Below are 24,586 nucleotides of genomic sequence, written 5' to 3' on the forward strand. Positions count from 1 at the left end.
TTCTTCAGATAGCCATAGAATACAGAAAACTATGGAAGTCGATGAGGACCCCGCCCCCCCACATGAAAAACAAAAACAAAACTCGCAAACCCCGAAGCCCACAACCTCTCCCTCGCACGAAAACAAGCAGATCGCCCAGCCGGATATAGCAGCTAAAACATCAAACCCCGAAGCCCCAAGCTCCTCCCACACAAAAAAAGTGACAATGACATCAAACCCCCAACCCTTCCCTCACCCAAAGAAGTAACATAACAAAAGTAACCCCTCACTCACATCTCTTCCGTTTCGTCACGTTGGCCCTCACCCCCATCCTCCCACTGCCACACCAGGGATATGGTTTCTCTTGTCCTCACCTACCACCCCACTAGCCTCTGCATTCACCACTTAATTCTCTGAAACTTCCACCACCCCACCACTAAGCACATTTTCCCTCCCTTTTCCCCCCTCACACTTTCCACAGGAATCATTTGGTATGCGACCTCCTAGTCCACTCCTCCTCCCTATTGGTCTCCCTCGTGGTAATTATCCTTGCAAGCAGAACAAATGCCACACCTGCCCCTACTGCTCCTCCCTCACTACCATTCCGGGCCCCAAACAGTCCTTCCAGGCGAGGAAACACCTCACTACTGTATCCGGTGAAACTGTATCCGGTGCTCTCAGTGTAGCCTCTTGTATATCAGTGAGACCCAACGTAAATTGGCAGAGCACCTCGCCAAGCACCCATGCTCCATCTGCCAGAAAAAGCAGGAGCTCCTGGTGGCCACCCATTTCAATTCTACTTTCCTTTCCTATTCCCACGTCAGACCATGGCCACCTCTACAGCCATGATGAGGCCACACTCAGGCTGGAGGAGTAACATCTTATATTCCAACTGGGTAGCCTCCAACCTGATGGCATGAATATTGATTTCTCTTAACTTCCAGTAATTGCACTCCCCTTCATCGTTCCCCTTTCCTGTTTCACTCTCTCGCCTTATCTCCTTAGCTGCCCATTGCTTTCTCCTCCTCCCCTTTCTTCCATGGTCTTCTTTCTCCTTCTATCAGATTCTCCCTTCTCCAGCCCTTTATCTCTTTCACCAATCAACTTCCCAGTTCCTTACTTCAACCCCTCCCCCGGTTTCATCAATCACCTACCACCTTGAATTTCTTCCTCCGTTCCCCCTACCTACTTACTCTGAATGTCCCTCTCTCCAGTCCTGATGAAGGGTCTCGGCCCAAAATGTCGACTGCTTACTCTTCTCCACAGATGCTGCCTGGCCTGCTGAGTTCCCCCAGTACTTTGTTTGTGTTGCTTTTGTTATCCATCACAACAGAAAGAGTTTTAGCCTAGAGTTGTTTCACTGACCTGCTCAGGATAAATGTTCCATAACTCTACTTTTATAAACGATAGCTTTGCAAATCACTTAGAAAACTACAATCTGAAGGAGCACACTGTTACAAAACTACGTGCTGCTCCTAAGTGCAGCATTCAGTTTACCTAAAATAAATGAACTGGAAATCACTGTAATGCTAAGCTGATTTCTTAGCAATTGTAAAATATTCAAAACAATTCAACTAATAATCCTTGCTTGACCTGGTAAGCTGATTGCTCTCCACAAGCTGAAAGCTTTGAATTGTGCTAAACGAAGATTTAATTTTTTGCATGCCTCTTAAATATTGAGAAACTTAAAAATAAATCACTTCCTGTCAGATGGTCCTGCATTACTTGGAACCAGAAGTGTCTCTCTTCCTCTGCATATGGCTGCCAGATTTGTCCCTGGATGCTGCTTTGTTTTAATGGAAGGAAGTGAGGAAGAGGTTTATAAGGGAGTGCAGATAGTGAGGCGGCAAGGAGAGAGACAGAGAGAAACCATAAGACATAGGAGCAGAATTAGGCCATTCAGCCCATCGAGTCTGCTTCGCCATTCTATCATGGCTGATCCCAGATCCCATTCAACCCCATACTCCTGCCTTCTCGCCATATCCTTTGATGCCTTGCCTAATCAGGAAGCAATCAATTCTGCCTTGAATATACCCATGGACTTGGCATCCACTGCAGTCTGTGACAAAATATTCCATAGATTCACTACTCTCTGGCTAATAAAAAAAAAATCCTCCTCACCTCTGTTACAAAAGGTCTCCTCAATTTTGAGGCTGTGCCCTCCAGTTTTGGATACCCCCACTATTGGAAACACCCTCTCCACATCCACCCTATCTAGTCCTTTCAACATTCAGTAGGTTTCCATGAGATCCTCTCGCATTCTTCTAAATTCCAGTGAGTACAGGCCCAAACCTGCCAAACGCTCCTCATATGTTAACCCCTTCATTCCTGGAATCATCCTTGTGAACCTCCTCTGGACTCTCTCCAATGACAACACATCCTTTCTGAGATATGGGGCCCAAAACCGTTGACAGTACTCCAAGTGCAGCAGCCTGACTAGTGTTTTATAAAACCTCAGCATTATCTCCCTGCCTTTATAGTCTATTCCCCTTGAAATAAATGCCAACATTGCATTTGCCTTCTTTACCACAGACTCAACCTATAAATTAACCTTCTGGCAGTCTTGCACAAGGACTCGAAGTCCCTCTGAACCTCCGATATTTGAATTTTCTCCCCATTTAGATTATAATCTACACTACTGTTCCTTTTACCAAAATGCATTATCATACATTTCCCAACACTGTATTCCATCTGCCACTTTTTTGCCCATTCTTCCAATCCTGCTGCAATCGCATTGCTTCCTCAGCACTACCTACCCCTCCACCTATCTTCATATCATCTGCAAACTTTGCCACAAAGTACTGGTCCCTGAGGAACACCACTAGTTCACTGGCTGCCGACCAGAAAAGACTTCTTTTTATTCCCACTCACTGCCTCCTACCTGTCATCCATTCCTCTATCCATGACAGTATCTTTCCTGTAATGCCATAGTATTTTATCTTGTTAAGCAGCCTCATGTGTGGCACCTCATCGAATTCTTCTAAAAATCCAAGTAAATGACATCTAGTTTTTGGCCCTGATCTCAGAAAGGATGTGCTAAAACTGGACAGGGTTCAAAGGAGGTTCATGAAAATGATTCCAAGATTATACAGCTTGTCATATGAAGAACATTTGATGGCTCAGAGCCTATAATCCTTGGAATTCTGAAGAATGAGAGGTAGCCCAATTGAAATCTATCAAATGGTGAAAAGTCTTGATAAAAAGGATGTGGAGGTGGAGAGGATCTGCTCTATGGTGGCAGAGCCTAAGACCAAAGGGGACAGCTTCGAACAGAGGGGTATTCTTTCAGAATGGAGATGAGGAGGAATTTATTTAGCCAGGGAGTGGTGCTTCTATGGAATTTGATGCCACAGGCAGCTGAGGAGGCCCAGTCTTTATGTATATTTAAGGCAAAGGTGATAGATTGTTGATTGGTCAGGGCATGAAGGGATACGGTCCGGGGCAGGAAAGGGAAGACAGGAGAGTGGGGCTGAGAGGAAAAATGGATGAAACGGTGGGGAAGACTCAATGGGCCAAATGGCCTAAACTAGCTCCTACATCTTATGGTCTTAAGCCAAGAGAATGCCTTCACTTTCCAAGAAGATATTGAGGCAAATAATCAAACAATACATGTATTTTTTGCATGCTGACTACTCTATCAAAATTAATTTAACATCAGTAGAGGAAAAAGTCCACTGAAAAAAATGGCAGATTGATCGTTCAGTATTTGTGCTAATTAACTGTAATCTCCCCACACAAGTAGCTTGCAGCTACCTTTCCTTCACCCACACATTGGCCCACCTCTGTTACAGAGTAAGTTACACTTACAACTTGTGAAGTTCACACTTATTTCTTATTTCACCTTCTGGGGCTGGTCAGCTTCTCTAATGACTTTGACAGGACAATACTAATAAATTATTTATTCAGACATGCAATTCCTCTCTGGTATAGTCAGAAATATATTTATAAGCTTATTATAACCAATACAACACTTCATTACTTTTACAGCTCATTACTATAATGAGAACCAAAACTGAACACAATACTCTAACTGTGAACTAAGCAGAGTTTTATAGAGCTGCCACATTATGGATCTGAACTCAATCACCAACCAAGGAAGGCCAACCCCATTATACTATATGCTTTCTTAACCACTGTAACAAGACGTGTGATAACTTTGAAGGATCTACGAACTTGGACCTTAACATCCGCAGAGAATCCTGCCGTTAACTTGGTGCTCTCCCTTCAAGCTTGACCTTCCAAAGTGAATCACTTCACACTTTTCCCAACTGAACTCCATCTGCTTATCAGCCCAGCTCTGCATGCTATCAATGCTCCATAGTAACCTACGACAACCTTCTACACTATCTACAGCACCACCAACCTTCATGTCATCTGCAAACTTACTAGCCCACACTTTCAATTCCTCATTACAGTCATTTATAAAAATCACAAGGAGCAGGGTCCCAGAACAGATCACTGTGAAACATCACTGATTACCGACATCCAGGCAGAATATACTCCATCTCCTTCAACCCTCTGCCTTCTATGTGCTAGCAAATTCAGAATCTATGTAGCCAACCTTACTAAAATCTGTGTACACCACTCCACCTTCATCAATATGTAACTTCCTTGAAAAAAATCAAATTGAGGCATAACCGTCCCCTGACAAAGCTGTGTTGACTGTCCATGCTTCTCTTAATGCTCATAAATCCTTGAACAAAGAGGTACAATATTTGTCATCCTTCAATCCTCTGATACTACCCCATGGTCAGTGATGATGCAAAGATCACCATCAGAACCTCAACAACCCATTCACTCACTTTCCATAATACCTTAGAGTTTATCTCCTCCAGTACTGGGGTCCTGTCCATCGAATGTTTTTCAAAAGCTCCAACACTGCCTCTTTCCCAACCTCAAAATCCTCCAGCACATTAGCCTGTTCTAATGCTGACGTCATATTCATCAAGGTCCCTCTTACTGGTGAACACAGACACAATTATTCAGGGCCTCCCTTACCTCCTCAGATTCCAAGCACACTCCCACCTTGATCCCCGATTAGTCCTACCCTCACTCTAGTCACCCTCCTGTTATTCATGTTTGTGTAGAATGCCTTGGTGTTTTCCTTAATCTTACTTACCAAGCCCTTCACATTTCCCCTTCCAGCTTTCAAAGTTCCTTCTTAAGCTCCTTCCTGGCTACCTTATAACTCTGAAGAGCCCTGTCTGATTTTTGCATCCTATACCTTAAGCATTCCTCTTAACTAGATGTTCCTCATCTCTTGTCAACCATGATTTCTTCATCTGTCCCTCCTTATCCTGTCTCATATCGAAACTGACGTCAGATTGCACCTTGCAAGTCAGTGGAGGCAGAATACATTTCTGTGAAAAGTGATGACCTCACTTCAGCCAACACGTGTAGAAAGTGCACTGCTTCAACTGAGGCCAAATGCAACTATTTTAAAGATGACTAAAACAGCATAAGAATCTTATTTTTAAAAATTAATATCATAACTCATTTCCATCCAGTCAGTCTAGTTTAATCTTTTCACTGTGTTCTGTTTGTGTTCAACCAGAACAACTCGGGCCCAGATTTCATTACAAACTTGATCCAAACCATCACAAAAATAGACTTGCAACAGTCCTTTGCACTACAGCAAAACTGACCAAGTGAGATATTGGGGAGTCTTCAAAGCTTAAGGCAATGGCAATCAATATGAACACTACAATAGCTGGAGTCACAACTTGCGTAAAAAACATGGTTGCACTCATGAGAAAATAATCAGCTCAGACCAAAGTATTGTAGCAGGAATATTTCAGGTCAATGTCTGAGTCAATCCATTTTCAATAACCATTCCTATATCATACAACTCTTCCCAAAGCCATGGATTTTATTGCTTAGAAGGGGAAGTACAAAGCAGTGCTATCAACAGGCAAGTTCCTCTCCACATCTGACATAGATGTAGCAGCAATAAACCATTAAGCAAAGACAAGATCCTGGAGATTCTATTGTTTTTAAATATTTACTTTTCAAATTAATTAAGCCTTCTAATTAAATCAAACAGCATGCCCAATTAGCAAAAACATCAATTGGGCCTCTGACAGTGTAGGAGCAGAATCAGGCCAATTGGCCCATTGAGTCTGCTCCACCATTCAATCATGGCTGATCTTTATTCTTCCCCCTCCTCAGCCCCACTTCTGGCATTCTCCCCATAACCTTTGATGCCATGTCCAATCAAGAACCTACCAAGCAATTTTCTGCCTTAAATACAACCATCAACCTGGCCTCCACAGCTGCCTGTGGTAATAAATTCCACAAATTCACCACCTTCTGGCTGAAAAAAATTTCCCCACATCTCCATTTTAAATGGATGCCCCTCGATCCTGAGGCTGTGCCCTCTTGTCCTAGACTCCCCCAGCATCTTTTCCACTTCTGCTCTGTCTAGGCCTTTCAACATGCTGCTCTTGGGGGGCTGCATTAAACACCGAAGATGATTTGTATTAAAATTCATCTCAATAATGCTACTCTTATGTTCTCCCCCCACCCAAAACATTTTATGTACTGGTGTTTAATAAGCAATACATAATTGTGATGGGAAAGCAGAGTTACAAAGGTAGCAGAAGGAATATTTGGGTTTTTGTTGCAATATAACAACTTATTTTGTGATCTGGAATCTTGAAAAACTTCTTAAAAACCACTAACTTTGGTGACATTCTAAGTTCTACAAAATATGTAACACTAATAGAAAAGTTTAAAGTGACGTGGACGTGTTCGGCACAGCTTCGTAGGCCAAAGGGCCTGTATTGTGCTGTAGGTTTTCCATGTTTCTATGAAGCAGTATGTGACAATAATTTACAGCATCACAGTCGTAAGGGGTGGCCTGTAACACAGGTAAATACAAACCACTTCCAGCCACCAACCTGACAGGAAGTTAAAAATCTAATGTCAGCTTTTTTCAATACTCCTCAAGGTTGATTGTGGTTCTTGTTTAAGAGATAGAAAAAATACAGACCACATCCCTTTTACTTTCTCCAGCTACATTTCTCCTACACCCAGCCTCCCAATTTCAACTTGTCAAATTGAAATGCAGCCAACCATTTATACCACAACACATTTGCAACCTGTTAAGATGCACACCATTTTTCAACTTGACTGCCAAATACCTCATTGAGAACATGTGCACAAGGCCGAGATAGAGTGGACGTGGAGAGGATGTTTCTATTAATGGGGGAAGTCTAGGGCCAGAGGGCATTGCCTCAGAAGGACATCTCCTTAGAATAGATATTAGGAGGAATTTCATCAGCCAGAGTGTGATAAATCTGTGGAATTTGTTGCCACGTATGGCTGTGGAGGCCAAGTCACTGGGTATATTGAAAGTGGAGGTTGATAGGTTCTTGATTAGTAAGGGCATCCAAGATCATGAGGAATGGGATAGTAAGTCAGCCATGATCGAATGGCAGAGCAGACTTGGTGGGCCAAATAGCATAAATCTGCTCCCATGTCTTATGGTCTTAGTTCCCCAAAAGAAACAGAGCAATAAAATCTTACGACTGAATGAATTACCGAAACTTTCAGTTGCAGTATCAAATACTTTGCTTAAGTACTATGCCAATTGATAACAATCAATTGCATCTGGTAGTTCAGTTTACTCCAAGTTAAAAGGAGAAACTTTGACAAGGATTGGAAAACTACAGGTGTAAATGAGTTCTTCTGATATAAAATGTAGCAGTTCAAAAATTGAATAGTCCTTTCAAAAAGCCAGCACATATAGGTGGATTAAGTGGTCTCTATAATGTTACATCATTAAACATATATTCTGATCCTCAAGGGAAACTTATTATTTCAAAATCTTATTTTCTTTCATTTGAAAACTCCAGGTATCACAGATGTTAAAGGGCATTCCAGAGTTATGACATTATGAATAGCAGAATTATGGATTAACTAAAATGAGAAACAGTTTTCAAGAAATAAAACCTGTACACAATTTAACTTCCAACTGATACTGGCTGCATCACAACCTGGTATGGAAACACCAACGCCCCAAATGGAAAATCCTATAAAAAGTAGTGGATATGGCCCAGTCCAACACTGGTAAAACCCTCCCCACTATTGAGCACTTCTGTACGGAGCCCTGCGCAGGAAAGCAGCATTCATCATCAGGGATCCTCACCACCCAGGCCATGGACTCTTTTTGTTGCTACCAGCAGGAAGGTGGTGCAGGTGCCTCAGGACCCACATCACCAGGTTTAGGAACAGTTCATACCCCTCAACCATCGGGCTCTTGAATCAGGGAGGTTAACTTCATTCAACCCAACACCTTAGCTTTTAATATTTTACAGAATTACATATTTATAAAGGAAGAACATCACAACTAGCAGAACTCCTTTCAAATACCAGTATCTGGTCCGAATGCTTCTTAGCATAAACTCCAGATATCCAAAACATATCTCCCTTGTTAGTACAACACACACAAAATGCTGAGGGAAGGCAGCAGGCCAGGCAGCATCTATGGAAATGAATAACCTGTTGACTTTTCAAGCAGAGACCTTTCATCAGGACTCTGCCCAAAATGTCGGCTGTTTATTTGCTTCCATAGATGCTGCCTGACCTGCTGAGTTTCTCCAGTATTTTGTGTGTGTGTGTACTGCTCTAGATTGCCAGCATCTGTAGAATCTCTTGTGTTTATGACTTTTTTTTAATGGTGTTGAGGAATGGCCCAGCAAACATTAAACCAGCCAGAATATAGAATAACAAAACAGACCTATCCTGAACTGCACATTAAATGGCAGGAATACTCCTTTAACAATGTGCTAAAGACTAAAGGCTGACTTATACTCGTGCGTCGCATCTACGCCGTAGGTACCACATCCCCTACGCTGTACCTACACCATAGGGTAACATGCACCTCCCCAAAAAAGTAACTCACACGTCGCGGCAACACAGACCACAACAACTGTGATTGGTCTGCTTGGTAGCATTGCATTTCCTCCTACACATTTCCGGTTGCTTCTTCTCCACCATGTCTGTACACCGATGCGAAATAGATGAACCAAATCGTCAAATCTACCTGCCAACATGCAAAAAATGTTTGAAATGCCTTTCCTCATCCATGTCTCTCATGAATAAACTCAACACAGTGGCATAGAAACCCCACCGCCAACTAGCGTTTTGGTGCACACCAACGCATACTCACTACAGCATAGAGCAATGCAGAAGTGAAAATCAGGGTTACGGCATAGCCCGTACGCACAACTATAAATCAGCCTTAATACATTGGAGTGGCTCCTCTTGCTTCCCTTTCTCCCATGGCCCACTCTCCTATCAGCTTCCTCCTTCTCCAGCCCTGTGCTTTTTCCACCTATCACCTTCCAGCTTCTTACTTCATCCCCCTGAAACCACCTCTCCCCAACCCGGCGTCACCTAGCACCTTCTAGCTTGTACTCCTTTCCCTCCCAACTTATTCTAGCATCTTCCCACTTCCTTTCCAGTCCTGATGAAGCGTCTCAACCCAAAACTTCAACTGTTTATCCATTTCCAAAATGCTGCCTGACCTGCTAAATTCCTCCAGCATTTTGTGTGTATTAAATATGGAACATAGGAATTTACAGCACATTACAGGCCGTTCAGCCCACAATGTTGTGCCGACCATGTAACCTACTCTAGAAACTGCCTCGATTCATTCTAGAAAAGGATCAGTGCAGCTATTAGAGCTGCTGCCCCACCACTCCAGTGACCCAGGTTCAATCCTGACCTCCAGGTGCTCTCTGTGTAGAGTGTGCATGTTCTTCCTGGGACCCTGGTTAAGTTTCCTTCACATGCACTGGTTTCCTCCCACATCAAAAGGAGGGAGCCAGCAGGTTAACTGAGCACTGTAAATCACCCCTTGAGTGTGCACGTAAGTGGAAGAATCAGTAAGGAGCTGATGAGAATGTGAATAAGGGCTAGGCAGGATCGGTATAAAAATGGGTGTTTGAAGGTGAGTATAGTATTGGAAAGCCGAAGTGCCTGTTTGCGTGCAGCATCTCCATGAAAACGGACAACTGCAGTGTGTAGATTTCAAGATTATTAAACACAGCAGATATCTTGGTAACTCAAACTGCTCACACTAATAACACATTTCCCATTCAAAACAAAGCCATTCAATTACTCTGCAAAGTTACTTCCGCACAACTTCCCAAGAGGCCCTTTTAAATGTACTAAGTGGTCCTGCAAGTACAGCAATACAAGTACTTATGAGCATATTTGAATCCAATCATCGTAATGATGACACACTGTCCTGCAATGTGTTTACTGATGACACAACTAATCAGGTATTGCCTACCAAATGCATGGCAGAAACTTGGAATGACATTAAAGAGAAAAAATTCTGGCACATGTTATCAGCAAAGAAAGGTACAAAACCAGAGGCCTACTGGGATTTAGTGTTCATTCTACCTCACTGGCTGGTTTGTGTGTTTGCAGACAGCTGGGAATCACACCATCAATTTGAGGGATACATCACCTGGAGTCGAGCTATATCTTTTTTGCGTGACTACTTGTTTGATTTTGCAGTCTTGAATGTGCTGGGTGTGCCCTGTGCTAGAAAAATAAATCCACATGAATTGGGGTGGTAGGCAACAAGTCCGGGCAATGTGTCATCCCTGACTCAGAAAGATAATTTTGCAATATGAACTCTTGCACCACTCAAAACATGAAAATATGAAAACTGCAGATGCTAAAAGTCTGAAATTAACACTAAAAGTACCAACACCATACGTGGAAGAAAAAAAGTTAAAAATAATAATAAGCACTTTATTGATCCCAAATGGAAAAAAAATGTTTCAGTAAGAAGATCTTTTATTAGAATTTGTCCAGCATTGTTCCAGGAAAAAATGGAATTGTGAATAATTTTATCTACCCTTTGCATCAAAAACAGTTATACAGGTATCACCATTTCAGACATAGCTTTTTAAGATTCATGGCGTAGCTGTCCTTTTTAAAGTATCTAATCTACTAAAGAAAGCCAAATATTATGAATTATTTTCATAATAGCTCACCCTACAAACTTCTTGCTCTCTCAATCTGGAGTTCCCTAGCCTAAGGACAAATCTATCCCCCTTACCACCATGAATAAACCACATTCAGACCAATTAACAAATAACTCTGTCCACAAAGGAATAAATGACCTTTATATGATCTATCCTCCCCTCCACCAAAGCTAATGGAGAATAAAAACACCCAATTTGATTCAACTGTTAACAATGCATTCACAATGGTCACTGTTTTCTGGAAGAAAATTACCCACTAAGTATATTTAAAGGCTTCCTCTTTATCAATTCAGTTGGAACTCTGGCAGGCAATAATGCTGATAACACTAAAATGGCTGAACATCCAACTGCATTAAATAATTGTTAAAACGTGGGGAAAAAACAACTTTCTAACTAAACATTTCAGTACTTTATGAACTAAAACAACTACAAGATTAAAAATATATTCCAGTTACAGCCTTAAAGTATTCAATTACCGTAGATTCCGGACTACAGAGCGCACCTGATTAAAAGCCGCTGGCTCTAATTTTAGAAATAAAATCAATTTTTTAATTGTAAAGGCCGCACCGGATTTTAGGCCGCAGGTGTCCCACGTTGTAATATGAGATATTTACACAGAAAGATATTACACGTGAGGATTTTTTAACTTTTAATTAAATCCATATGGTAACAAAAACAAATACATATTGCAAATGCTTTTTTTCGAACCGTGCCCGTAACGCGGCTACTTTTAAATATACGTTGCGTATACTTCTTTACTGAACAACATTCCAATATCTCCTAACGACTGGTAAAAAATATATATACTGCAGCCTACCAGGAAAAGTTATTGATCGCCTTTAACTTAAAAGCAGCGTTCGCTCAGATCCAAAGCCGCTCGCGTAATGCGCTCCCCCCTCCTTTCCGTTTATCGCAAACCGGCGTTTTCCCACAAGACACCGCGAAACCGGGTGTGACGTCATAGCATCCCGCGATGTAGTACAGAAAACAAATATAGTTAAAACTCTTCTAACTTTAACTAGAAAATGAATTACTAAGCGAAAATATTATAAACTAAATAACTGCCATAAGGCAGCACAATGCTTTTCTTCGAGTGTTTTCCATGTTGATGAGGGTGAGTACAAATGACTGATTTACAATAATTTAATTGTGAAAGTGCGCTTGATTTATCGTACAATTTCATTGGACCTCTGTGAACTACTCATCAATTTTATTGGTCTACTGTTATGAGGCAAAATGTTTACGAGGCGGCATGAAAAAAATCATGTATTAGCCGCTCCGTATTAAAGGCCGCAAAGTTCAAAGCTGTTCAAAATGTGGGAAAAAAGTAGCGGCTTAAAATCCGGAATCTACGGTACTTTTTGAAAAGTTATAATTTGAACTATTTATCTGAAGAAATTACAATCCACACATATTTAGGGGGCCAGAGAGATTGCAAAACAGTAATTTTCCTTTTCATTCATTCTCAGATCAGGATTTTCTTACCCACTGTTCCCCAGCCCATATGCCTCCAGGAAAGTAGTGAGCCATTACCCTGAATTGCTTAATCCTCCTGTTTTAAGTGGTCCAACGGTGTTGTTGCACATGCAATACCAGAATTTGAATCCAGTAACAAAATGGGTGGCGGGCTAGAGATATGTCTCTACTAAAGGAGGTGTAAGGCGCTCCTTCCCCCTGCTAGCCTGCATTAGTCCCCCCAGTCAGAGTCACAAGAAGCCATGGGAGCCATGGTGGACGGTCGTAAATGCAGCTAGTGCATATCACAAATCCTGATTCTGCGACCACTGACGCCAGCCCGAAAATCTCTGAAGAGTTTTGATAATGGCTGGGGTCACCCGTCTCATAAAGATACTGCCCAGAAGACGGCAATAGTAAATCACTTCTGTAGAAAAATTTGCCAAGAATAATCATGGTCATGCACAGACCACAATCACCCATGTCATATAACATGGCATATAATGATAAACAAACAAAAACTGGTGATACATTTCCAACTCAGGAACTTGCACAACGTTCAATGAAAATTTATTATCAAATGATGTATTTGCCACCAAATACTACCTTAAGATTAACTTGCTTGCAGGTAACTTGGCAGGGAAAGTATAGAAAGTGGTGTTCCTCTATCCCTACATGGCGGTAGGGGTGATGGACATGAGCTGCTGCCAGAGAAGCCTTTACAAGAAACTTCAAGACATTTTGTAGCCAGGACACACTACAGCCACCAAAAGTCAGATAGAAAGAAATGTGTTCTCTGAAATCTTGTTATCGGGCATTAAAGCATTTTGTACATTTCAAACTGAGTTTCAGACAAGAGGAAAATCAAGTTCGGTTCACTGGGTTATGTATTATGATACTTTACATCACAACAAATATCATTGTCAGTTTCATGTTCTATTAACACCAGACACTGGAGTCTCATCATTTCAAAGTGCAAAATCCATTCCTCCATCAACATATCACAGAAACAATGGACTTAATTTACATTCCAATGCTCCCTCCTGTGACATACTGAGGATTTGTGCTTTGTAACATTACTGAGGCTACATCCACACTACACCAGATAAATCCGTAACCGAAGCTTTCTCTCTTCGTTTTTACCCTCCATCCACACTAAAACGGCGTTTTCGTCCCCCGAAACCGGAGCTTTTCAGAAATGCTCTCCAGGGTGTGTATTTTTGAAAACGCCGATTCGGCAGATCAGTGTGGACGGGGCAACCGGAGAAATCTGAAAACGCCGTCAGACGGCTGCGCACCATTTCATTGTTCTCTTGAACGCAAACTAACAATTTCAGAACAGACGGCAACAAGACTGAAGCCAGAAGAGTTAGAAATGTACACACCAAATACTTTGACCCATAACTTACTGAATAAATAAGCATACTCACTTTGCCCTGTTTTCTGTCCTTGCTTGTATGAAGGTGGTTTACCTATTTATGCAAGTACTTCTCTGACAATAGATGTGTAACAGCCTAATGTATCATTGTATGGAAATACAATATAATACTGATGCAGACATGTTTTATACATTTAACAAGGTGCTTTATTAATGCAACAGAGTTAGTCAGTTTTTCAATGTTCGTCGTCAGCCGGGTCAATCTGTCCGTGAACTCCCTGTCGGTTGCCTCCGTACGCTTCAGTATTAGTTTTTTTTTACTTTTAAGTCCTCCTGCGTGAGAGCCAACAGCTGCCCGTTGTTTAAGTTTTTCTAGTCTGTAACTGAACAAACGTGCACTTTCACAGCCAGATTCGACACCAAACATGCCGCTTGTTTTCTGTAGAAGTGTCCTGCACATGCGCAGCAGGAGGAGATTTGCCGAAGTGTCTGTTTCAATGTGGACAGAGATATTTTTAAAAACGCATAGTGTGAAAACCTATTGTTTTTACGCGAAACCAGCGTTTTCAAAATTATCCGGTCTAGTGTGGATGTAGCCTGAGGGTCTGCTGATTTCTTCCAAAATTCAGGCAAATGAAATCCAGTTAATTGTTTCTTTGTATGGTCAAGAGTAGATTAGAAATTATTTTACTATTTATTTATCTATCAGAGATATCGTGTGGAACAGGTCCTTTCAGCTTAACATGCCGCACGAATCACTCGCCGAATCACAGGATGATTTACAAAGACCAGTTAACCCACTTGTTAGGTTTTGTAACTGCAAAACACTCAACTCATTCCAAGTAAGACACGGGTTTCTGAAAATACAGGTGTAACTTTGTCTTTACTTTAAGCGAGACGCGTACCTATCACATGGTAGCGTGATGACGTATGCAATTAACATATTTCTAAATCTAACCCATAATTATTTAAATAAACAGTCTGTGGGAATCATCTTCTCCTTGCTGACAATCAACAAAGGCGCACCACAAGGACATGTGCTTGCTCTATTCAACACCCATGACTGTGTGGCTAAGGGCAGCTCAAACATCATCTGTGAATTCGCTCATCACACGCTGTGATCGGTAAAATCTCACATGGTGCCAAAAAGGCACGGTAATGTAGCAGTTAGCACAGCACTATTACAGGCAGCGCCAGCAATCAGAGTTCAATGCCCTCTGCTCTCTGTGAGGAGTTTGTACATTCTCCCCGTGACCACATGGGTTTCCCTGGGTGCTCCAGTCTCCTTCCACATTCTGAAGATGGATTACGTGCTGTGTTGGTGCTGGAAGCACTGTGCCAGTCACTGACACAAACGACACATTTTACTGTGTTTTACTTTACATACATGTGACAAATAAAGCCAATCTTTAATATTTATCTTTTTAAGAATGAGACAGATCGAGTGGTGATGCAACACAGCCTCACACTCGGTGTCAGCGGCACCAAGGAATTGATTGTGGACTTCAGGAAGGGAGGTCAAGAGAACGCACACTATTCCTCGTTAGGGGTCAGTGGTGGAAAGGGTGAGCGGCTGGCTTCAAGTTTATTTATTTAACAATATAGCATGGAGTAGGCTCTTTCAGCCCTCCGAGCCATGCTGCCCCAGTAATCCCCAACAAACTCTATTAACCCCAACCTAACCATGAGACAATTTACAACGACCAATTAACCTACTCCATATGTACCAAATACTCTCGCAGATTTCTACAGATGAAGGGTGGAGAGAATTCTGACCGGTTGTACCACTGCTTGGTACGCAGCCTCCAATATACAGTACTGTTAGAGGCTGCAGAGCATTAAATGTATGTATATTACCATAGCAACACACACACAGAAAGCTGGAGGAACTCGGCAGGTCAGGCAGCATCTACGGAAATGAATAAACAAATGATTCAGCCTGAGTCCCTTCTTCAGGACTGAAATGGAAGGGGGAAGAATAAAAGGTGGGGGGGGGGGCGAAGGAAGGGGAAGGAGACCAGTTAGAAGGTGATAGGTGAAGCCAGGTGGGTGGGACAGGAAAAGGGCTGGAGAAGGAGGAATCTGATAAGAGAGAAGCATGGCTCCGGCTAGTGGTGCAGAGACATCAGCGCTGGACTTTGGGGCGGAAGGTCCTGAGTCCAGCCCGCTCCCGTGCACACTTTCCATCTGTGCTGGGTTGAGCACCGAGCTAGCAACTTGGCCTCGTAAAACAAAGAAGTTGCCTGCTACAGAAACATCAACAACAAAAAGTTGATGGCCTATGCTCTCTCGTGAGTGGAAAGGCAATTTTTTCTTCTATGGACCATAGGAGAAAGAGGAGGAGGAGGAGGAACCCAGGGAGAAGTGATTGGCAGGTGAGGAGAAGTAAAAGGCCATAGAAGAGGAGGAATGGAGGAGGGAACAATACTTTTTAACCAGAAGGAGAAATCGACATTCATGTCATCAGGCTGGAGGCTACGCAGATGGAAAATAAAGCACTGCTCCTCCACCCTGAGATTAGCCTCATCTTGGCACAAGAGGCGGCCACGGACTGACATATCAGAACGGGAACGGGAGTTAAAATGCCTGGCCACAGGGAAGTTCCACTATTGTCAGACGGAGCAGAGGTGCTCAACAAAGCTGCATCAAATTTTACGACTGGTCCCCCCAATGAAGAGGAGGCTGCAATGGACACAAAAGATGACCCCAGCAGATTCGCAGGTGAAGTGTCGCCTCACCTGGAAGAACTATCTGGGGCCCTGAATGGAGGTGAGGGAGGAGGTAAGCGGGCAGGCGTAACACTTGCAGGGATGAGTGATAGTATACGTACCAGATACTACCTCCAGATTCATTGTCTTGCAGACATTTACAGGAAAGAAATCATTCTATGAAATCCATACATAAACAGACAAATACTGACAAACAAACTACGTGCATTAGAAGACAAACTGTGCAAATAAAATTTGTATTGAGAACATGAGTTCCAGTAGAAGAGGATTATAGACTCAGCCAGCTCTATCACGGGCACAACCCTCCCCACCAGAGAACATCCCTAAGAGGCGGCATCCATCAGCAAGGACCCTCACCACCTGGAACATGCCCTCTTCTTGTTACCACCACCTGGGAGATGGTGCAGGATCTTGAAGTCCCAACTCAATGACTTAGGAACAGCTATTTCCCCCTCCGCCATTAATCTTCTGAACACCCTAGGAATACTACCTTGTTATTCCATTTAGTTTTCACTATTTATCTTGTAATTTATAATAATTTTTAACATCTCTGCACCAAACTACTTCTGCAAAACAACCTATTTCATCTCATAAGAGTCAATGTTAATAAACGCAATTCCGATTTTGAGAAATCAAATAAATCTAGCATTCTAAGTTATACAAGAGAATACATTTGAATCACTCTTAACATAGTTGGAGGTCACGTCACTTTTATGATAAAGTTTCTCACAGTTGCTTAGTAAAGCTATAACATAATGCCCAGTATATGAGACCTATTGAGCCTCCAGAGTCAGAGCTGAATTGAGGACGGAACACAATGATCTACTTTACTGCTAACAGAATGATGCACACTGTCTGGTATGGGGTGGGGGAGAGCGGGGCTACTGCACAGGACAGAAAGAAGTTGCAGAGGGTTGTAAATTTAGTTGGCTCTATCTTGGGTACTAGCCTTCAAAGTACCCAGGACATCTTCAAAGAGTGATGTCTCAGAAAGGCAGTGTCCACTATTAACGATCTCCAGCACCCAGGGCATGCCCTTTTCTCACTGTTACCATCAGGTAGTACAGAATCCTGAAGGCACACACTCAGCGATTCAAGAACAGCTTCCTCCCCTCTGCCATCCGACTCCTAAATGGACATTGAACCCATGAATACTACCTACTTTTTAATATATATTAGTTCTGGTTTTTTGCACGATTTTTAATCTATTCAATTACTGTATACTGTAAATGATTTAATTATTTATTTTTTTCTTCTTCTATATTGTTTTGCATTGAGTTGTTGCTAATAAGTTAACAAAATTTCACGACACATGCCACTGATAATAAACCTGATTCTGAACCATTTTCCTGCCTTTCTATGATGAAGAAACCAGAAGCCATCTGCTCTCAAGACCACATGTGGCAATGTAGTACAGACTCGAGCATTAGCTCGACACACATATATCCGAATCGCAAGACACGTTAGTCATACACCGGATCCATTCATCATCTTCTACTGCAACAATTTCAATTGTCATTTTCCATCGTTGTCAATATTCCATTTTCAGAAGTCACTAACAAAAGTTCACAAAAATCAACTTACTTACTTAACTGAAAAAGGTTCCATTATGAACTCCAATAATGTCTTTTGTCAGTCATATTCCCTGCCTTTATTTGCCAGCAACACCCTCATCTCATAACGAGAAGTCCACTCTCACACAAGAAACTTTAGCACACAGACTCAGCAGGTTTAGAGCAGTATTGAGGACGGCACGGTTGGAAATGTCGCCTTTTTGATGAGATACTACCCTGGCTGTGAAGGACTCAACAATACAATTTGATTTAAAAAAAAGACAACGGGTAAATTACTTCATTCCTGCATGTGGATGCAAGCTGCAAAATCCACTGCTGCATTTTCTCTATAAATGACAACACTGCAGAAGTTCTTTATTAACCATGAACTTTGCTGTGACATCCCAGAATTACTAAAGTCCTCATATAAATGTAATTTACGGACTTTTATAATTGTGGATGTCCAGTGTAGAGTGCCCTTATGCTTCAAAAAAATCCACCATTGTCCCTGTAGCTCAAAAGACCAAAGTAACATGTTTGAACGACTGGCGTCCTGCCGCACTCACCTCAGTAATGAGCAAATGCTTTGAGAGGCTGGTCAAGGACTACATCTGCAGCTTGCTACCACCCACACTGGACCCCCTACAGTTCACCTACCGACACAACCGATCGACAGATGACATAATAGCCACAGTTCTAAACACCGTCGTTACACATCTGGAGAAGAGGGATGCTTACGTGAGAATGCTGTTCTTGGATTACAGTTCAGCATTCAGCACCATAATTCCCTCCAGGCTTGACAAGAAGCTCAGAGATCTTGGCCTTCACCCTGCCTTGTGCAGCTGGATTCTGGATTTACTGTCAGTTCGCCGGCAGGTGGTAAGAGTGGGCTCCCTCACCTCCACCCCTCTGTCTCTCAACACAGGAACCCCTCAGGGCTGTGTCCTAAGCTCCCTTTTTTACTCCCTGTATACCCATGACTGTGTTGCCACCCACAGCTCCAATCTGCTAATTAAATTTGCTGATGACACTACACTGATTAGCCTAATCTCAAATAATAATGAGGCAGCCTACAGAGAGGAGGTCATCACCCTGACACAGTGGTGTCAAGAAAACAACTTCTCCCCCAATATCACAAAAACAAAGGAGCTGGTTGTGGACTACAGGAGGAATGGAGACGGGGTAACCCCTATAGGCATCAATGGATCTGGGGTTGAGAGGGTGAACAGCTTTAAATTCCTCGGCAAACACATCACCGAGGACCTCACGTGGTCTGTACACAATGGCTGTGTGGTGGAAAAGACACAAAAGTGCCTCTTTCACCTCAGACGGTTGAAGTTTGGTATGGGCCCCCAAATCCTAAGAACTTTCTATAGGGGCACAATTGAGAGCATCCTGATTGACTGCATTACTGCCTGGTATAGCAGCTATACTTCCCCCAATTGCAGGACTCTGCAGAGAGTGGTGCGGACAGCCCAGCCCATCTGTAGATGTGAACTTCCCACTATTCAGGACATTTACAAAGACAGGTGTGTAAAAAGGGCCCGAAGGATCATTGGAGACCCGAGTCACCCCAACCACAAACTGTTCCAGTTGCTGCCATCCGGGAAACAGTATCGCAGCATAAAAGCCAGGACCAACAGGCTCCGGGACAGCTTCTTCCACCAGGCCATCAGACTGCTTAACTCATGCTGACTCAACAGTATTTCTATGTTATATTGACTATCCTGTTGTACATAATATTATAAATTACTATAATTGCACATTTGAATGGAGACAACACAATGATTTTTAATCATGTATATATGAACGGTGTAAGTATTAAAGTCAATTCAATTCAAAACACCACTGTTACCCCAAGTATTTTTGAAATGTTATCATTACTGTTTTAAGAACCAATAGCAACCATGTTTAAAAAACATTTGGTCAGGTACATGGATAGTGAAGGTTTCGAGGCTTGCGTGCAAATGAAGCTCACCAACAAAGACATCTTAGCCAGCACAGACAAGTAGGGACAATGGGTCTGTTGCCATGCTGTCGTATTCCAATACTCTGACTCTAATTCTTTTCATTCTGGTCATCTGAGGTAATTTTTCCAGCATGGCAACAGACTTTGACACAGGTTATGGGTCAAAGTTCTTGTAAGCAAACATTTACTGTAATGTGAAGGCTATTCTTTTTTTCTAGACAATTCCAGAGTCACATGGTGGGATTCCGTGGTTGCATTACGTTCTGACCAAGTGACACGAGAGGATTAGAGTATGCTGTCCCTATTAAATATTCTGAAAAACTTTGGCAGCTGGCAAAGCCCCAATCCCAGCTTTGGCATCGGTTAGAACTATCATTTTCAGTACTTCAGAAATGGATTTGAACTGATATTCATAAATGATTTTAAAATATTTATTCCATTTGATTTAACATATTAATTACCACTTGAATACATAAATGTAAGAGTTGATTTTTAAAAATCCAAGCCTACATATGCAAAGTTTAAAGTAAATTTCTTATCGAGGTACATATATGTCACCATATACTACTGAGATTTATTTTCTTGTAAGCATTCAAGATACAAAATAAAATGGATCAATGAAAAACTACATACAAAGATGAAAAACCAATGTGCAAAAGACAAATTTTGCAAATGCAAAACAAAAAATTGAATAATAATAAGTAATAAAGAATATTGACAGCATTGGTCTTATGCTGGGTGTCGACTTGTACAGAATCCTAGAACATGTCCCTCAGCTTAGTTACTGAGAAATCAGAGCAAGATTAACCCAAGTGCATCCAGTTAGGTTTGAGACATTTCCATTTTCATGGGAGCACTGAAACTTATACTGAGGAGAGCCGGCATTCGGGTCATTTCAAAATACGAGGTAATATCATGAAGTGTTTTCAAAACAGGATCAATCATGGCTGCTTTTCCCCTAGCTCCTGATTACACAACGATTATTCTTAAATAAAATCCATAAAACTGTGTTGGGAAGGAAAAGCTCAATCAGGATACATCATTTATTAAAGATTTAATTTTAAATCTATTTAACTTTGTACAGGCTTTTCAACAAAAGGAACTTACAGGAATTGTAAATAAAAATACAAAAGGCCTTTTGTGTTTTGAGCCTAAATGAATTTAGAGCAGAAGTTTCAATCCTTCCAGCCACTTTTAAACTGTACAAAGTTCATTTCAACCACAGGAGCACCGCTTACAAAAGATTAAGTCATTAACAAGCAGAGACAAAACTATCACAAGACTCCAAGTCATGCAGCAGATACAAACTTAATCTCAAATATAAAAGCCCATCTTAAGGCTTCTAACTCAATCAAGGATACAAACATAATTAGAGTTCAAAAGCAAACTTCCAATATTGAGATGTCCAACCATGCCCAAAAAATCGTGCCCCAACTCTGCATCTTCAGGATCTTGTATTGGAATGCAAGAAATAGGATACAGCCTCAATTTGCCTCCTACTTCATTCAAAAAGATCATTATCCTACACTTCAAATCCACATTAGCATTTGATGACCATATTCTCCACAAAATTATATCACTTTCATCCTTGTATATACTCAGAGCTCAGCAATAACATTCCTCAAAGGTACAAAACTCCAAAAAGGTTATTGCTAAGTCATCTCATCACTAAATGGTCAAAGCTCCATGGGTATGTGGTAAATCAGACATGTTTATAGTGAACCAGCCTACTCTGGTTCCTCCCTCCCGTTTCGCAATCTCTCTGTCTTCATCTACAGACAATCTGTCTACTGCTATCTTTTACAAACTCACTGACTCTCATAGCTGTCTGAACTATACCTCTTCCCACCCTGTCACTTGTAAAAATGCCACCCTCTTCTCTCGGTTCCTCCGCCACATCCTCTTCATTCAGGAACTAATGAGATGTCCTCCTTCTTCAAAGAAAGGGGCTTCCCTTCCTCCACCATCAACGCTGCCCTCACCCTCATCCCTTCTATTTCATGTACATCTGCCCACACTAGGGATAAGGTTCCTCTTGTCCTCACCTACCACCCCACTAGCCTCACGTCCAGCACATAATTCTTCGTAACTTCCACATCTACAACAGGATTCCAGCACCAAGCATATCTTTCCCTCTACCCCACTTTCCACTGGGATCACTCCTTACATGACTCCCTTTGTCCACTCATCCCTCCCTGCTAATCACCCTCCCGGTACTTGCCCTCACAAGCAGAACGAGTGAAACAGCTGACCCTACTCCTCCTCCCTCACTACCAAGCAGTCCCTCCAGATGAGGCGACACTTCACCTGCAAGTCTGCTAGGGTCATCCAGTGCTGCCAGTTTGGCCTCCTGTATATTGGTGAAACCCAACATAAATAGGGAGACCACTTTGCCAAATACCTTCGCTCCGTCTACCACAAAAAGCAGAATTTCTTGGTGGCCACCCATTTCAATTCTACTTCCCATTCCGCCATGCCGCTTGGAGGCCACACTCAGGTTGGAGGAGCAACACCTCATATTCTGCCTGGGTAGCCTCCAACTTGACAGCATGACCATCAAATTCTCAAACTTACGGGAATTGCCCTCACTTTTTCACCATTCTCCATTCCTGTTTCCCTCTCTTAGCTAATCTCCTTACCTGCCCATTACCTCCCTATGGTGCTCCTCCCCCTTCCATTTCTTCCACGATCTTCTGTCCTCTCCTTTCAGATGACCTCTTCTCCAGCCCTTTATTTCTTTCACCAAACAACTTTCTAGCTCTTTACTTCACTCCCTCCCCCTCTGATTTCACCTGTCACCTACCACCTTGTACTTCCTCCTCCTCCTCCCCTCCCTCCACCTTCTACTGACTTCTTCTCTTCCATTCCAGTCCTGACGAAGGGTCTCAGCCCAAAATGTCAACTGTTTACTCTTTTCCATACATACTGCCTGACCCGCTGGGTTCTGCCAGCATTTTGTGTGTGTTGCTCTGGATTTCCAGCATCTGCATATTTTCTCTTGTTAGTGATATTCTGGCTTCTATTTTCTTTATGTTCACAGTCTTGGGAACTTTCAATTCCACTAACTGCACAGATCCTGTGATACAGGTTCCTGGTCAGATACTGATCTTGTGTTTTGCTTCATAACTTTTCTGTAGTAATAAGTATGGATTCTTCCTCCCTTTTGCCTCTAGATTTTCTATTCTTTGGATGGATTTAATGCACAAACAAAATACTGGAGGAGCTCAGTGGGTCAGGAAGCAGTGGAGTGAACAGTCAAGGTCTCAGGACAAGACCCTTCTTTCAGAGTCTTCTGGTATGAGAAAAATCTCTAGAATTACGGAAGGGGTGTGGGACAGGCAACAGAAAAGGAGTGCCAGGGGCGGGACGGCACAGGGTGCAAACACACCCAGCCCTGGGACACCAGGCAAGGACATTTGATTCCAAACAATTGGTTAATTGGTTGTTGCATAATGTCCCTCTGGTGCTTCCTGCTCCCTCCCCCCCCCTCACCCCACCATGATTCCTCTCTCCCTGCACACACCTGCATTGCTGCATCGCTCAATTTTCTCTTCCTTAATCCATTATTTCCACAAAAAAAATCCAATCTTCTGGGCTATCTCTAATCTTTGCAACACTATTTGCATTTGTATTCAATTGAATATCTTTCGTAACTTCCTCTTTTAGCCATCATTACAGGAAAGTCCTTCTCAGCACAGTACATTTTATTGAGAATTCTAAATTATTGCATGTGATCGAATCAAAAATAGCCTGTTCACTTGCTGCAAGGAAAGTTTATTACCAGCAGAGCAGAATTATGAATACAGTGTTGATCACTTCATTACCAGTACACCGCACCAGCCCATGTCCACCCCTGCCTGGCTGATCACAAAGTATATTATATGAAGCAAGTATATATTCCAGGAAAACTAACTTGGCCTTGATTACAGTTAATGATTTATCATGAACAGCACTCCAAGATAGAAACTTCCGAAGTTTCACAATCATGATGAATTTGACTCTCCCAAAACAGAGACAATGTCGTAGCATCTGCTCCCTCATGTCTCATCAATAGAAAAATCCAATAAATCTGCTCTTATTCTACTGAACTCCTGACACACATTATGTTTAATCATATGTCAATCTCCTCATTAACAGCGCACAATCTCACAGATGCTCACTTCCATTATAAAGTAAACTTTTTTTAAAAAATAATCATTTAATGAACATCATAGCTTATTTCATTTAAATTTTGTTCCATGATATTCTGTTCCAAGTTGAACAATTTCTTAAGATGCCACCCTGCCAGCAACTCACTCAATGAACTAAGTGCACGACCATCAGAAGAGTGAACAGTCGACACTTCGGGCCAAGACCCTTCATCAGGACCTGATAATGGGGTCTCGGCCTGAAACGTCAACTCTTTACTCTTTTCCATAGATGTTACCGGGCCTGCTGAGATCCCCCAGCATTTTGTGTGCATAACTTTGATTTCCAGCATCTGCAGATTTTCTCTTGTTTGTAGCACCTCTGTCAGC

The 24,586-nt window shown here is 42.2% G+C and overlaps 1 protein-coding gene across 2 annotated transcripts in view; it reads right to left on the bottom strand.

Moving 5' to 3' along the window:
- The window catches only part of ttyh2 (tweety family member 2), a 115,978-nt gene that overhangs the window by 85,658 nt on the left and 5,734 nt on the right, over positions 1 to 24,586 (bottom strand). The window lies entirely within an intron of this gene.

Source organism: Hemitrygon akajei, chromosome 22 (assembly GCF_048418815.1).
Source record: "Hemitrygon akajei chromosome 22, sHemAka1.3, whole genome shotgun sequence".
Taxonomy (NCBI): domain Eukaryota; kingdom Metazoa; phylum Chordata; class Chondrichthyes; order Myliobatiformes; family Dasyatidae; genus Hemitrygon; species Hemitrygon akajei.